We start from the raw sequence: 13,536 nt of genomic DNA on the forward strand, positions 1-13,536 counted from the left end.
GAGAGCTTTGTGAACGATAGGTCCAAAATTACCTTATTCCTCCTAAACTACACTTGCCACGTGTCCCATTCCAAATTACTCATTCTGCATCCCAAAATGAAAATGTTTCTGAAACAAATCTCTCAAATTTGAATGAATCAATACTAACTTCTTCCACCATCTCCTCAGGGAGTCTGCTGTATAGATTGAAAATTCACCCACTGAAATATTGCTTCTGCAAGTTAGTTTTGAATTTATGCCCCCTCTTTCCTCCCCCCCCCCCCCCAATCAAATTCAGCTCAGGTTCTACTGTTCTAGATAAGGTGAACTGGCTTGTCATGGTCCACACTATTTAGTCCCTTTAGAATCTTAAACAGCAATAATATCACCTCTCGACCTTCGCTTTTCCAGTGAGAACATGCCTAATTTACGTAATCGCTGTGTGGAGCTAGGCACAGGGCCAGTAGGAACCTCTGAGCAGGGCTAGGAAATTTGAGTATAAGAGCCGGATTGGGAAATTTCAGAGCAATAATTTTGCTGTAATTATAATGGCGAGGCTAACAGTGCTTGCCGTTATTACAGGGTAAATCTGACAGCAACTTCTGCCACACGCACAGTTAAACGTGGAAATCCAGAAGTTGCTGTCAGATACCCTGCTCCTCAAGGTGCGCTGTTGCAGTCTTCGCTGATAAACTCGGCACTGAAGTCACTGTAATGGCGTGAACTTAAGGTAATTACCCACTAGTCTTGCACTAAAAATGGCTGAAAAAGTTCAGGCTAGTGCATTCAGGAGTAAGCGAGTTTTTAATGGTGTAATAAGTGATAATTACTGCTGAACAACCTCTCTGACCCTGAAAAATTAATTTTACATGCGTGGTGTCTCATTCCCTCAAGAAAATTAATGTTGCAGATTTTTTTTTTTTTAAATAAAGTTTTTTTTTGTTTTTCTGTTTTTTTTTAAACTTTTATCTCTCTCCCTTAATCCCATCTGTATGTCCCAATCTTTTTCACTTCCTGTACAATGATTTAAATGTAATTTATATTTCCCAAAGATCGATCTTGTGGCGTCTATGATGTGCCCTCGACTGAATACACACAAAATTACATAGTACAGTATTATTCAATCACCTGTAGTAATAAATCACAACCAACTAAACTGGAACTTACAGAATCAGCTTTTTTTTATCATTGTAATTTTAAAAACTATTGCTTTCTAGATCCAAATGTATAATTTCTATCTTTTTCGAAAGAAGTAACTTGCAGTTGATGTGCCTGTACTCAAATTTCTGCTTACTGTTTATTTTGTCAACTCATTCACTTTTACATAACTTTAGAAGGAGCAACAATGACTCTTATAGATTACCAATCACTGGAACACAGGTCAGAGATAAAGGGTTTTTTTCAAAAAAAGTTACATCATTTCCAATAATTCCCCTAATAAAATGGTTGATTTTATCTAAAAAATCAATCTAAAAATTCCAGATATGAAACAATTCTCTTAATATTGACCACAATATTAGAGCAGAATCCATCAACTTTTCTGGAGTCTTAGGAAGGAGATGATGATGTAGTTGCTTTCTGAATATCTCTTGGGATGATTTGCTTTCTCAGGGAACACAAACAGTGCGTCATGTTCAATGAGTTTTTAAGTATTCATTTTACTATAGAACTATGCAAGCTTTCCTCAGGACAGTGTGCTAGGCCCTATTCTGATTTTTGTTTTCATTAGTAACCTCATAAATGTCTCTGAAGGTAATTTTCATGTTTTATTGATGATGCTATGTACAAAATGATTGACTTCCTCCTGAAAGACGACCAATAATGGAATCACTGCAGATAAAAGCAGAATTGGACAATATGAAGACAAATTGTGTGTGCGATCAACAGTTCTGAGTAACAGTTCAATATCTGTGTAATGCCCACCCGGCTCAACGTTAAATTTTAAATGCTTGGTCCTAGGGGTGGGATCCTTGCTTAATGTATACTGGGGGTTACAAGTGGTGGAGATGTCTACAAAGCATCAGTGGAAAAATAGAACGCGCTAAGAAATACCTCAATGGTCTTGTGTTCTATGAAACTTGCCTCCAGATAATGACAGAATATTACGAACATACGGACAGGAAAAGACCCTCTGCTCCATCCAGCCTGTCTCACACAATTGCAATACATTGTGTATCACAATATGTACACTCTCTACCCCACCCAAAACCATGTGATGTTCTGGGAGAGGCGACAAACCAGATTAAAAACCCAGGCCAATTTCAGGGGGTGGAAATCTGGGAAATACCTCTCCAAACTCCCCCTCTCATCTTCCCCCCCCCGCCCCCCCCCCCCTTTCCAGGTGATCAAAACTCATCCAGGAGATCACTCTAGCCCTGATAATTCCTTGCAGTACTTAGCTTTTTGTAAGAGGTGATCTCCGCCCCAGCCAGCAACAGGTCCAGCTCTTGCTTGAAGGAATTCAGTGAATAAGCATCCATCGCACAAGCTGACAGCCTGTTCCAGAGGTCCATTATTGTCTGGGAAAAGAACCACCTTCTGACATCTAACCTAGCTCTGACCTTGTACAACATATAATTGTGCCTCCTGGTCCTCCCTAACCTATTTAATTGGAACAAATTTTTAACTCGAACACAGTCTATTCCCTTCATCATCTTTTATCGATCAGATCACCCCAAGTCTATTCTTCTGTAAAGTGTAGAGTCCCACATCATTTAGCCTATCTTGATAACTGATACTTTAAAAACTGGGAATTAGTCTCGTACCCCTCCTCTGCACCTTTTCCAAAGCCTCTATCACCTGCCATGTGAGTAGACCAAAACTGGACACAGTATTCCAAGTGAGGCCTGACCAAGGTCTTGTGCAAGGACAAAATAGTATGCTTCTGATGAAAGGTCATCGACCTGAAACCTTAACTCTGTTTCTCTCTCCGCAGATGCTGTCTGACCTGCTGAGTATTTCCAGCAATAGAATGCCCAAATCTCTTACTTCCTCCACCTTATTTAATGCTTTTCCCTGAAGGATATATGTATGTTGAGCGTTCGCCCTGCCCACATGCATAACACTCCACTTTTCCAAATTAAACATCATTTACCAGTCACAAGCCCAATCTCCCAACACGTTGAGATCCATCTGAAGCAGTCGAGCATTGTCTACAGTCCGAACACTTGTACAGATCTTGGTATCATCTGAAAATTTGCAGATCATGCCCCCAACACCTACATCTAGATCATTAATAAAAATAGTAAAGAGCAATGGTCCCAACATCACTGGTGACTGGTCTAAAAACAGATCTAAATCCATCTATAGCTTTTCTGCCTTAGGCCTTCCAGCCAGTTCTGAATCCAGCTCAATATATTCCCACTAATACCAGAGGTTTCAGTCTTGTAGAGAAGCCTCTTGTGCGGTCAAAAGCTTTTTGGAAGTCTAACTAGAAAACATCTACTGTGCTTCCCTCATCCACCGTCTTGATTTCTTCAAAAAAATAATGACATTTGTAAGGTATTACTTTTTTTTGAAGCCATGTTGAGTGTCCCTAATAAACGTCCCTCTTTATTCAAGTAATCATATATTGCATCCCTAATGATTCCCTTGAGCATCTTTCCTATTGCTAATGTTGAACTATTGGGTCTAGAGTTACCAGGGTCTGCTTTATCTCCTTTTTAAAGATGGGGACTACATGAGTCTCCTTCCAGTCTACGGGAACCATCCCAGAGTGCAGTGAGCTATTAAAAATATGGGCAAGAGACTCGCACAGCACCTGACCCATCTCCAAGGACCCTTGGGTGGATATCTATTTTCAGGTTCTTAATTCTATCTAAAACCATGTGTTCATCTATGTTAATACTGGTTTTATTTTTAACATTATCATTAAATTCTGACAGGCAAGCATTGTCTTCTAAAGTGAAAACAGATGCAAAGTACTCATTCAATATTTCCGCCATACCTTGTGAGTTCTTTGTTAACCTGTCCTTGAGCATCCTTCACTGGCCCAATACAGTCTTTGACAGTTCTCTGACTCTTCACATAACTGAAAAAGGTTTTCCTATTACTTCCACAATTGTCTACAATCCTCTTTTCCATTATCCATTTTAGCTGATCTAATATCAGCCTTTGTTTTCTTTAGCTGTTCTTTGTACTTAACTCTGTTTTTAGTTGAGTATTAGATGCCTTTAGTTTGTAGAAACATTTTTGTTTACAACTTATTTGAATTTGTATTTTACCAGACAGCCACCATGGCTTTTTCTTACCACAGTCCCTTCTTTTGACTTTGGGTACATATTTGTCATCTTCATTTTTTATCCTGTTCTTAAAATATTTCCGTCTGTATTCTACATCAGTTGCATCACCTCCAAGTAGGGTTAGCCAATTAACCCGTTAAAAATTGTTTGCCATTTTAGCAACGGTTGCCCTTCTGAAATCTGGTACAAGTTGTAGATTTTCAGTACCTTTGGTTCTACAATCCAATTGAAACTATATAATATTGTGGTTTATGCCTTTTGTTACCACTAGACTTGACTATTCCAACACACTCCTGGCTTGCCTCCCATCTTCCACCCTCCTCCATAAACTTAAGCTCATCCAAAACTCTGCTGCCCAACTCAAACCAAGTCTCGTTCCCCCATCACCCCTGTGCTTGCTGACCTAGGTGGACATGGGTGGACTAGTAGGCATTCCTCTTGGCATTGAGCATGACTGGGCGAATGAGCAGAGGTCACACAGAGCAGGACAAGCTGCTAAAAGAGGGAGAAGGGCTTTCAGCAGGAGGCCATATTTGCTCAGGGTCTTCAGGGAGCATCTCCAACTTGAACTTAAGCGACGACCAATGTTTGAGACAGCTGCGCTTCACTAAGGAGGTTGTCACTGAAATCTGCCAACTCTCACCTCAGAGCAGGGCAAGGACCGAATTGCCAATGGCTGTGAATGTGACCGTGGCTATGAACTTTTATGCGTATTTAAAAAAAATATGTTCATTTTTATGGGATGTGGGCGTCGCTGGCAAGGCCAGCATTTATTGCCCATCCCTAATTGCCCGTGAGAAGGTGGTGGTGAGCCGCCACCTTGAACCGCTGCAGTCTCTGTAGTGAAGGTATTCCCACAGAGCTATTGGGTAGGGAATACCAGGATTTTGACCCAGCGACGATGAAAGATTGGTGATATACTTCAAAGTCAGGATGGTGTGTGACTTGGAGGGGAACTTGGAGGTGGTGGTGTTCCCATGTGTCTCTGCCCTTGTCCTTCTAGGTGAAAAGGTCGCGGGTTTGGGAGGTGCTGCTGAAGAAGCCTTGGCGAGTTGCTGCAGTGCATCTTGTAGATGGTACACACTGCAGCCACAGTACGCTGGCATAGTGGTTAGCACTGTTGCCTCACAGCGCCAGGGACCTGGGTTCGAATCCGGCCTCGGGCGACTGTCTGTGTGGAGTTTGCACATTCTCCCCGTGTTTGCGTGGGTTTACTCCGGGTGCTCCGGTTTCCTCCCACAGTCCAAAGATGTGCAGGTTAGGTTGATTGGCTATGATAAATTGACCCTTAGTGTTAGGGGGATTAAATACGTGGGGTTACGGGGATAGGGTGGGATATGTGTTGGTGTAGGAGTTATGGGGATCGGGTGGGATATGTGTCGGTGCAGGCTCGATGGGCCGAAATGGCCTCTATCTGCACTGTGGGGTTTCTGTGATTCTGTGATACGCTGGTGGTGAAGGGAGTGAATGTTTAAGGTGGTAGAGGGCGGGGGGTGCCAATCAAGTGGGCTGCTTTGTCCTGGCTGGTGTCGAGCTTCGAGTGTTGGAGCTGCACTTATCCAGGCAAGTGGAGAGTATTCCATCACACTCCTTACTTGTGCCTTGTAGATGGTAAAAGGCTTTGGGGAGTCAGGAGGTGAGAATATTTAGCCTCTGACCTGCTCTTGTTGCCACAGTATTTATGTAGCTGATCCAGTTAAGTTTCTGGTCAGTGGTGACCCCCAGGATGTTGATGGTGTGGGATTCAGCGATGGTAATGCCATTGAATGTCAAGGGGCAGTGTTTAGACTCGCTTGTTAGAGATAGTCATTGCCTGGCACTTCTGTGGCGCAAATACTACCTGCCACTTATCAGCCCAAGCCTGAACGCCGTCCAGGTCTTATTGCATGCGGGCATGGACTGCTTCATTATCTGAGGTTGTGGATGGCACTGAACACTGCAGTCATCAGCGAACATCCCCATTTCTGACCTTGTGTTGGGGGGGAAGGTCATTGATGAAGCAGCTGAAGATAGTTGGACCTAGGACACTGCCCTGAGGAACTCCTGAAGCGATGTCCTGGGGCTATTGACCTTCAAGCACCACAACCATCTTCCTTTGTGCTAGGTATGACTCCACCCAGTGGAGAATTTTCCCCCCGATTCCCATTGACTTCAGTTTTACTAGGGCTCCTTGATGCTACGCTCGGTCAAATGCTGCCTTTATGTCAAGGGCAGTCACTCTCACCTCACCTGGAATTCAGCTCCTTTGTTCATGTTTGGACCAAGGTTGTAATGAGGTCAGGAGCCGAGTGATCTTGGCGGAACCTAAACTGGCATCAGTGAGCAGGTTATGGGTGAGTAAGTGCCGCTTGATAGCACTGTCGATAACCCCTTCCATCAGTTTGCTGATGATTGAGAGTAGACTGATTGGGCAGTAATTGGCCGGATTGGATTTGTCCTACTTTTTGTGGACAGGATATACCTGGGCAGTGTAATGTCCGTGTGTAATTGAGACACGGACTGCAGAAGTTGGTTATAACAGGTGTTTACTGAATGGAGACAAAACTGGAACTACTATACAAAGTTACTACACAGGCTTATATACAGGGGTGGTCACTACTGGTACTGCAGTATACAGGGGCTGCAGAATATAGTTCCTTCAAGGTACATACACTACAATTCCTCCCCTTTTAGCTAAAAAGTACATAACATTCGATTCATAATTAAATAACGTATATAGCAACTGTAATTGTAAATATATTAGCTGAAGTTAATCAATTATAAATTCAGTCTTTGAGGAGGCTTCCTGATTCTGTCTGGATAACGCCCTTTGGGGTATCAGGTTCCTCTGGCAAAGTTGATTCGGGATCAACGTCGTTGTTTGGTTCGTCTGCTTCCAATATCACCGATTCTGAGGTAGATGCAATTGGTACTTCGGTTTCATCACCAGGTGTATAGGATCGTGGTGTAGATTTGACGTTTTCCAGAGACTCCAGAATCTGGTCAGAATGGCGTCTTACAATGCTCTCTCCAATGTCCACGGTATACATTAGAGGCCCTTGCCGTGTGCAGATCGTTCCTGGCTGCCATTTCTCTGTGCGGTAGTCACGGGCCAAAACTGGTTGACCTATCTTGAAACTCCTGGTTGGCCTTTCATTCATATTCTGAAACTGCCTGTTCTCCACATCTCTTCTGATGTTTGGCTTAACCAAATCCAAGCGGCATCTTAGTCTTCGATTGAAGAACATCATGGCTGGAGTTTGGTTGGTAACCGCATGTGTCGCATTCCGGTAGGCAAACAAGAAGTTATCCATCTTGTGTTGTAGGGGTATGTCTTCATTACACATTGCCTTGATAGCCTTCTTGAATGTTTGAACGAACCTCTCAGCCAATCCATTGGTGGCTGGATGATATGGGGCGGATGTGTAATGCTTAACACCATTTTTCTTTAAGAACCTCCGGAACTCTTCAGACACAAACTGTGGTCCATTGTCGGAGCAAATCTGTTCAGGCAGCCCATTTCTGGCGAATATGGTTCGTAAGACTGTGATAGTTTTTTCTGTGGTGGTTGAGGACATTTTTATTACCTCTGGCCACTTTGAATGTGCATCCACCGCAATTAAAAACATCGAGTCCATAAATGGACCAGCAAAATCAACGTGTACCCTTTGCCATGGAGATGAGGGCCACTCCCATGGATGTAGAGGGGCTTGTGGTGGGGCGTTTTGGACCTTCTGGCATTCTGTACAGCTCTTGGTCATCTCTTCGATTTCTCTATCGATTCCCGGCCACCACACAAACGCTCTGGCTAAGTTCTTCATTTTTACCCCTCCCAGATGACCCTCATGAAGCTCATTGAGCACTCTATCCTTCAATTTGGGTGGAATTACTACTCTGGATCCACACATCAAGGTTCCTCTGCACACTGACAGCTGTTCTCTTCTCGGCGAGAATGCTGGCAACAGTGGTTCGCCATGTGCTGGCCATCCCTTCACCGTTAAATCATAGACCCTGGAGAGTGTCGGGTCATTTCGTGTTTCCTTTTCTATGTTTGCATTCGTCACAGGGAGACATTCGACTATGGTCGAGTGGAATATCTCCACAGGATCCACTGCAGGTGCTTCTTCCACCGTCGGCAACGGTAGGCGCGACAATCCATCAGCATTCCCATGCTGTTTAGTTCCTTTGTACTCGATGTCATATTGGTGTGCCCCTAGGAAAAGGGACCACCTCTGTAGCCGTTGTGCTGTCATTATCGGGACGCCCTTCTTGGGGTTGAAAATGGAGACAAGAGGTTGATGATCAGTTAGTAGAGTAAATTTCTGTCCGTGCAGGTAGTGATTGAACAACTTCACCCCCCACACCAGGCTGAGGGCCTCTCTGTCAATCTGGGCGTAGTTACGCTCGGCTGCAGTTAATGAGCGTGACGCAAAAGCTATCTGCCTCTCTGAACCATCAAGGGATTTATGTGACAGTACCGCTCCAACGCCGTAGGGAGACGCATCACATGCCAGTCTTATCGGTAGTGATGGGTTGTAGTGAGCCAATACTTCTCTTGAAGTGATCAGGCCTTTACACTTCTGAAAGGCCCGCTTACATTCATCGCTCCATTTCCATGCTACTCCAGTTTGTAGCAGGGTGTTCAGTGGGTGCAGAATTGTGGACAAATTCAGCAAAAACTTATGGTAGTAATTCACCAATCCAAGGAATGACCTCAGTTGCGACACATTTTCAGGTGCTGGAGCCTTAACTACCGCTTCAATTTTGTCAGGGGACTTATGTAACCCCTCTTCATCAATCACGTGGCCACAATACGATATTTGTTTCTTAAAAAACTAGCACTTGGGGCGATTGGCTCGTAGCCCATGTTCTCTTAGTCTAGTGAGCACCTGCTCTAGGTTGGCACGGTGTTCACTGTCATTTTCACCTGTCACTAGGATGTCGTCCAAGTAACACTGAGTCCCCGGAATCCCTTGCAGAACTTGTTCCATCGCTCTTTGCCATATAGCCGGAGCTGATGCTACTCCGAATACCAGTCGTTTATACTGGTAAAGACTTTTGTGAGTGTTTATCGTGAGATATTTCCTAGAGGATTCTTCAACCTCCATCTGCAAATATGCTTGCGCTAGGTCAATTTTTGTAAAATGTTTCCCTCCAGATAGTGAGGCAAAAATATCTTCTATCCTCGGAAGAGGATACTGTACTGTGTGAAGGACTGGGTTCACAGTCACCTTGAAGTCCCCACAGATGCGAACCTTCCTTGGCTCCTCAGACTTATTGTTTAACGTTTTCTTCATGACAGGAACGATGGGTGTCGCCCACTCGCTCCAGTCTACCTTAGATAACACGCCTGCATTCTCCAGCTCTGCCTCGACGGCTGGGCGAATTGCATATGATACCGGTCTTGCTTTGAAAAACTTGGGAATTGCATTCTCTTCTATTTTTATCGAGGCGGTTACGCCTTTAAGAGTTCCCAGTTCTTGTTGAAATACCTCTTTGGCGTTAGCTAAGATTGTTGACAATCGTCCAGGAGTGACGTCGTCATCCTTTTTACCAGCCACCGTCAGTGCCTGAATGGAGTGCCAGTCTAAACTTATCTTTCTGATCCATTCACGTCCCAATAACGGTGGTCCACCATCTTGCAGTATGTACAGATACAATTTCTGTATTTCCTTGCCGTTGTATTCGACAGGGGGTATACCTTCTGCCCCGTATATGTCTTCAAGACAATGGATGTGTCTTTCAAGGGTATGTGTGAGAATAGCCGCTCGTAGTCTCGTCGATTCATGACGGTCAGGGCTGATCCTGTATTCAATTCCATTTTGACTTGGAACCCTGCTATCGTGAGGGTAACCCAAATGGTTCGGTGATCCTCTTTTGCGATTACGTTGTGTAGTTTGAGACAGCTTAGTCTCTTGTTCCCGGATTCACTATCGCTCTTCTGGTCTTCGGAACTACTGTCCGTCATCTTTTGTACTTTCCTGTACTTTTCCTTGGTAGTCTTTTTATTGTCGTTAGTCTTCTTCCCGGACCTGCAAAGTCTTCTTCCCGGACCTGCAAACTCGTGCAATGTGTCCCATCTTTCCGCATTGCCTGCATGTTTTGTCCTTGGACCAGCAGTCCTTCTGGCCATGGGTTGTTCTGCCGCAGCGATAACATTTTTCAAATCCCCGTGTCATTTCATGGGTGCCGTATTCCTGTGGCTTTTGCTGTATTTCCGCAGCTCCCCTTGCTGCTGCTTCGTACGGTACTGCCACACTGAAAGCCTTATCTAGCGTCAGCTCTTTCTCTGAGAGTAACCTCTTCTGGGTTCCTTCACTCAGGAGTCCACAGACAAATTTGTCCCGTAGAGTATCTGCCAGTCCTGCTCCGAACTGGCAGTGCTTTGATAGCTTGCGTAGTTCCGTAAGGTAATCAGCATTGCTCTCATCTTTATGCTGATTTCTCTTGTGGAATTTAAATCTTTCTATCAGCAGCGGTGTAGGATTTAGGTGTTCCTGTAGGATATCAACAATTTCGTTAAAACTCCTCCATCGGTTTGACTGGAGTGATCAGGTTCCGCAATAGGCCGTACGTTCTTGCGCCCATTAAGTTTAGTAGTGCCGATGCCTTTTTCTCATCGGCTACTTCATTTGCCTTGCAATATACTTCGACTCTTTCCACATACGTGGTCCAGCCTTCTATTGCATTATCGAAGGCAGTGATATTGCCAGTCTTCGGCACCTTGGAGATCTAAGATGGCGCCTCCCGCGCTTTGCCTTCTTCCCCGATTGAACAAAATGGCACCTCCCGTGCTTTGCCTTCTTCCCCGCTGGATTAAGATGGCGCCTCCTGCGCTTTCTGCCTTTTCCGCTGCTGCCAGCGCTGTTGCTGGCGTATTTATGCCTTGATGGCGACGCCCTATGGTCTTCGCGCGCTTCCCCCCGCGCTGCTGCCAACGCCGCTCTCCGCGGTCCCCGTGGCAAACTGCAGCTCCTTGCAGCTTTCTGCGCTTCTAATTTCTTTTTCTTTTATTTTAATTACTGTTCCCGTCGTCAGAGCAGACCCTATGGGACACTTCCCTCCCTCTTCTCGGGTCTGTACGCTGCCCGGCTTCGTAGCACCGGCCGCGCCCTGTGTGCTCCACCCTCTCTCTCTCCTCTTCCCGACAACGCTGCTCGGCCCCGTTGAAAAGCCACCCGATCGAGCTCTAGCCCGCCGCAGCCCAGGAAGGATCAGTGTACAACTGCTACCAGCCCGATTAGCTGGAACACCATAGACTGGATAACCAAGCCCAGCTCGCGACAGCCTCTCCTGCAAATCTTCGAATTCGATGAATCAGAGGGCGGTTGCCCATGGTTGACGCCCGTTTCTTCTGTTTGTTTTTTTTTTCCTTTTGGATTTCTTCCTTCTGGCTTCGACCTCTAATAAATTCGCTTCAGGGATGGATCCCCGTGAGGTGGTGCAGAACTGTAGGTAAGTTCGGATCTGTTCGTCGCCAATGTAATGTCCGTGTGTAATTGAGACACGGACTGCAGAAGTTGGTTATAACAGGTGTTTACTGAATGGAGACAAAACTGGAACTACTATACAAAGTTACTGCAGGCAGTTTTCCACATTGGCGGATAGATGCCAGAGTTGTAGCTGTACTGGAACAGCTTGGCTAGCGGTGCGGCTAGTTCTGGAGCACAAGTCTTCAGCACGATATGTTGTCAGGGCCCATAGCCTTTGCTGTATCCAGTGCGCTCAGCCGTTTCTTGATATCACGTGGAGTGAATCAAATTGGCTGAAGACTGGCTTCTGTGATGGTGGGGACCTCAGGAGGAGGCCGATTATGGATCATCCACTCGGCACTTCTGGCTGAAGATGGTTGCAAACACTTCAGCCTTGTCTTTTGCACTCACGTGCTGGGCTCCACCATCATTGAGGATGGGGATATTCATGGAGCCTCCTCCTCCCGTTAGTTGTTTAATGGTCCACCACCATTCACGACTGGATGTGGCAGGACTGCAGAGATTGATCTGATCCATTGATTGTGGGATCGCTTAGCCCTGCCTATAGCATGCTGCTTCTGCTTTTTAGCATGCATGCAATCCTGTGTTGCAGCTTCCCCAGGTTAGCACCTCATTTTTAGGTACGCCTGGTGCTGCTCCTGGCATGCTCTTCTACACTCCTCATTGAACCAGGGTTGGTCCCTTGGCTTAATCGTAATGGTAGAGTGAGGGATATGCCGGGCCATGATATTACAGATTGTGGTGGAATACAATTCTGCTGCTGTTGATGGCCCACAGCATCTCATGGATGCCCAGTTTTGAGCTGCTAGATCTGTTCTGAATCCATCCCATTTAGCACGGTGGTAGTGCCACACAACATGATGGAGGGTGTCCTCAGTGTGAAGATGGGACTTCGTCTCCAGAATGACTGTGTGGTGGTCACTGCTACCAATACTGTCATGGACAGATGCATCTGCGGCAGGTAGATTGGTGAGAACGAGGTCAAGTAGGTTTTTCCCTCATGTTGGTTCTCTCACCACCTGTCGCAGGCCCAGACTGGCAGCTATGTCCTTCAGGACTCAGCCAGCTTAGTCAGTAGTGGTGCTGGATGTTGAAGTCCCCCACCCAGAGTACATTCTGTGCCCTTGCTACTCTCAGTGCTTCTTCCAAGTGGTGTTCAACATGGGTGAGTACTGATTCATCAGTTGAGGGAGGGCGGTAGGTGGTAATCAGCAGGAGGTTTCCTTGCCCATGCTTGGCCTGAAGCCATGAGACTTCATAGGGTCCGGAGTTAATGTTGAGGACTCCTTCCCGACTGTACACCACTGTGCCACCACCCCTGGTGGGTCTGTCCTGCCGGTGGGACAGGACATACCCAGGGATGGTGATGGAGGAGTTTGGGACATATGGCTATTTCCAGGCTGGTGCTGGAGATATTAGCAACATCTCGCAGTTTGCAGTGCACTGCTGCATAAGGGAGGTCACTGAGGTTTTCTATGCAAAGAGAGACAGATTCATCTCATTCCCTCTTGCCTGAGAGAAGCAGGCGGAGCGAGCATAAGGATTGAAGGCTTCCCCATAGTGCAGGGTGCTGTTGACTGCACGCACATTGCTTTGCATGCGCCTAATGCCAAATCTGCCATGTACTTGAACCGAAAGGGATTCCACTCCCTCAATGTGCAGCTGGAGTATGACCATAGACACTGCATCATGCAGGTCAACTTCTGGTATCCTGGCAGCAGTCATGATGCATTCATTCTGTGGCAGACCTCTGTGCTAGCTGTATTTCAACCACCACCACAAACCAAAGTGTGCCTACTGGGTGACAAGGGCTTATCCGCTGATAACATGACTCCGGTCCGCAA

At 45.8% G+C, this 13,536-nt stretch overlaps 1 protein-coding gene across 3 annotated transcripts in view; it reads left to right on the forward strand.

The window, feature by feature from the left end:
- LOC147114054 (polypeptide N-acetylgalactosaminyltransferase 10-like) overlaps positions 1–13,536 on the forward strand; it is a 124,104-nt gene that overhangs the window by 33,559 nt on the left and 77,009 nt on the right. The gene's annotated exons all lie outside the window — the stretch shown is intronic.

The sequence above is a fragment of the Somniosus microcephalus genome, chromosome 8 (assembly GCF_052327205.1).
Source record: "Somniosus microcephalus isolate GS21.2 chromosome 8, FLI_Smic_1.0, whole genome shotgun sequence".
Lineage (NCBI taxonomy): Eukaryota > Metazoa > Chordata > Chondrichthyes > Squaliformes > Somniosidae > Somniosus > Somniosus microcephalus.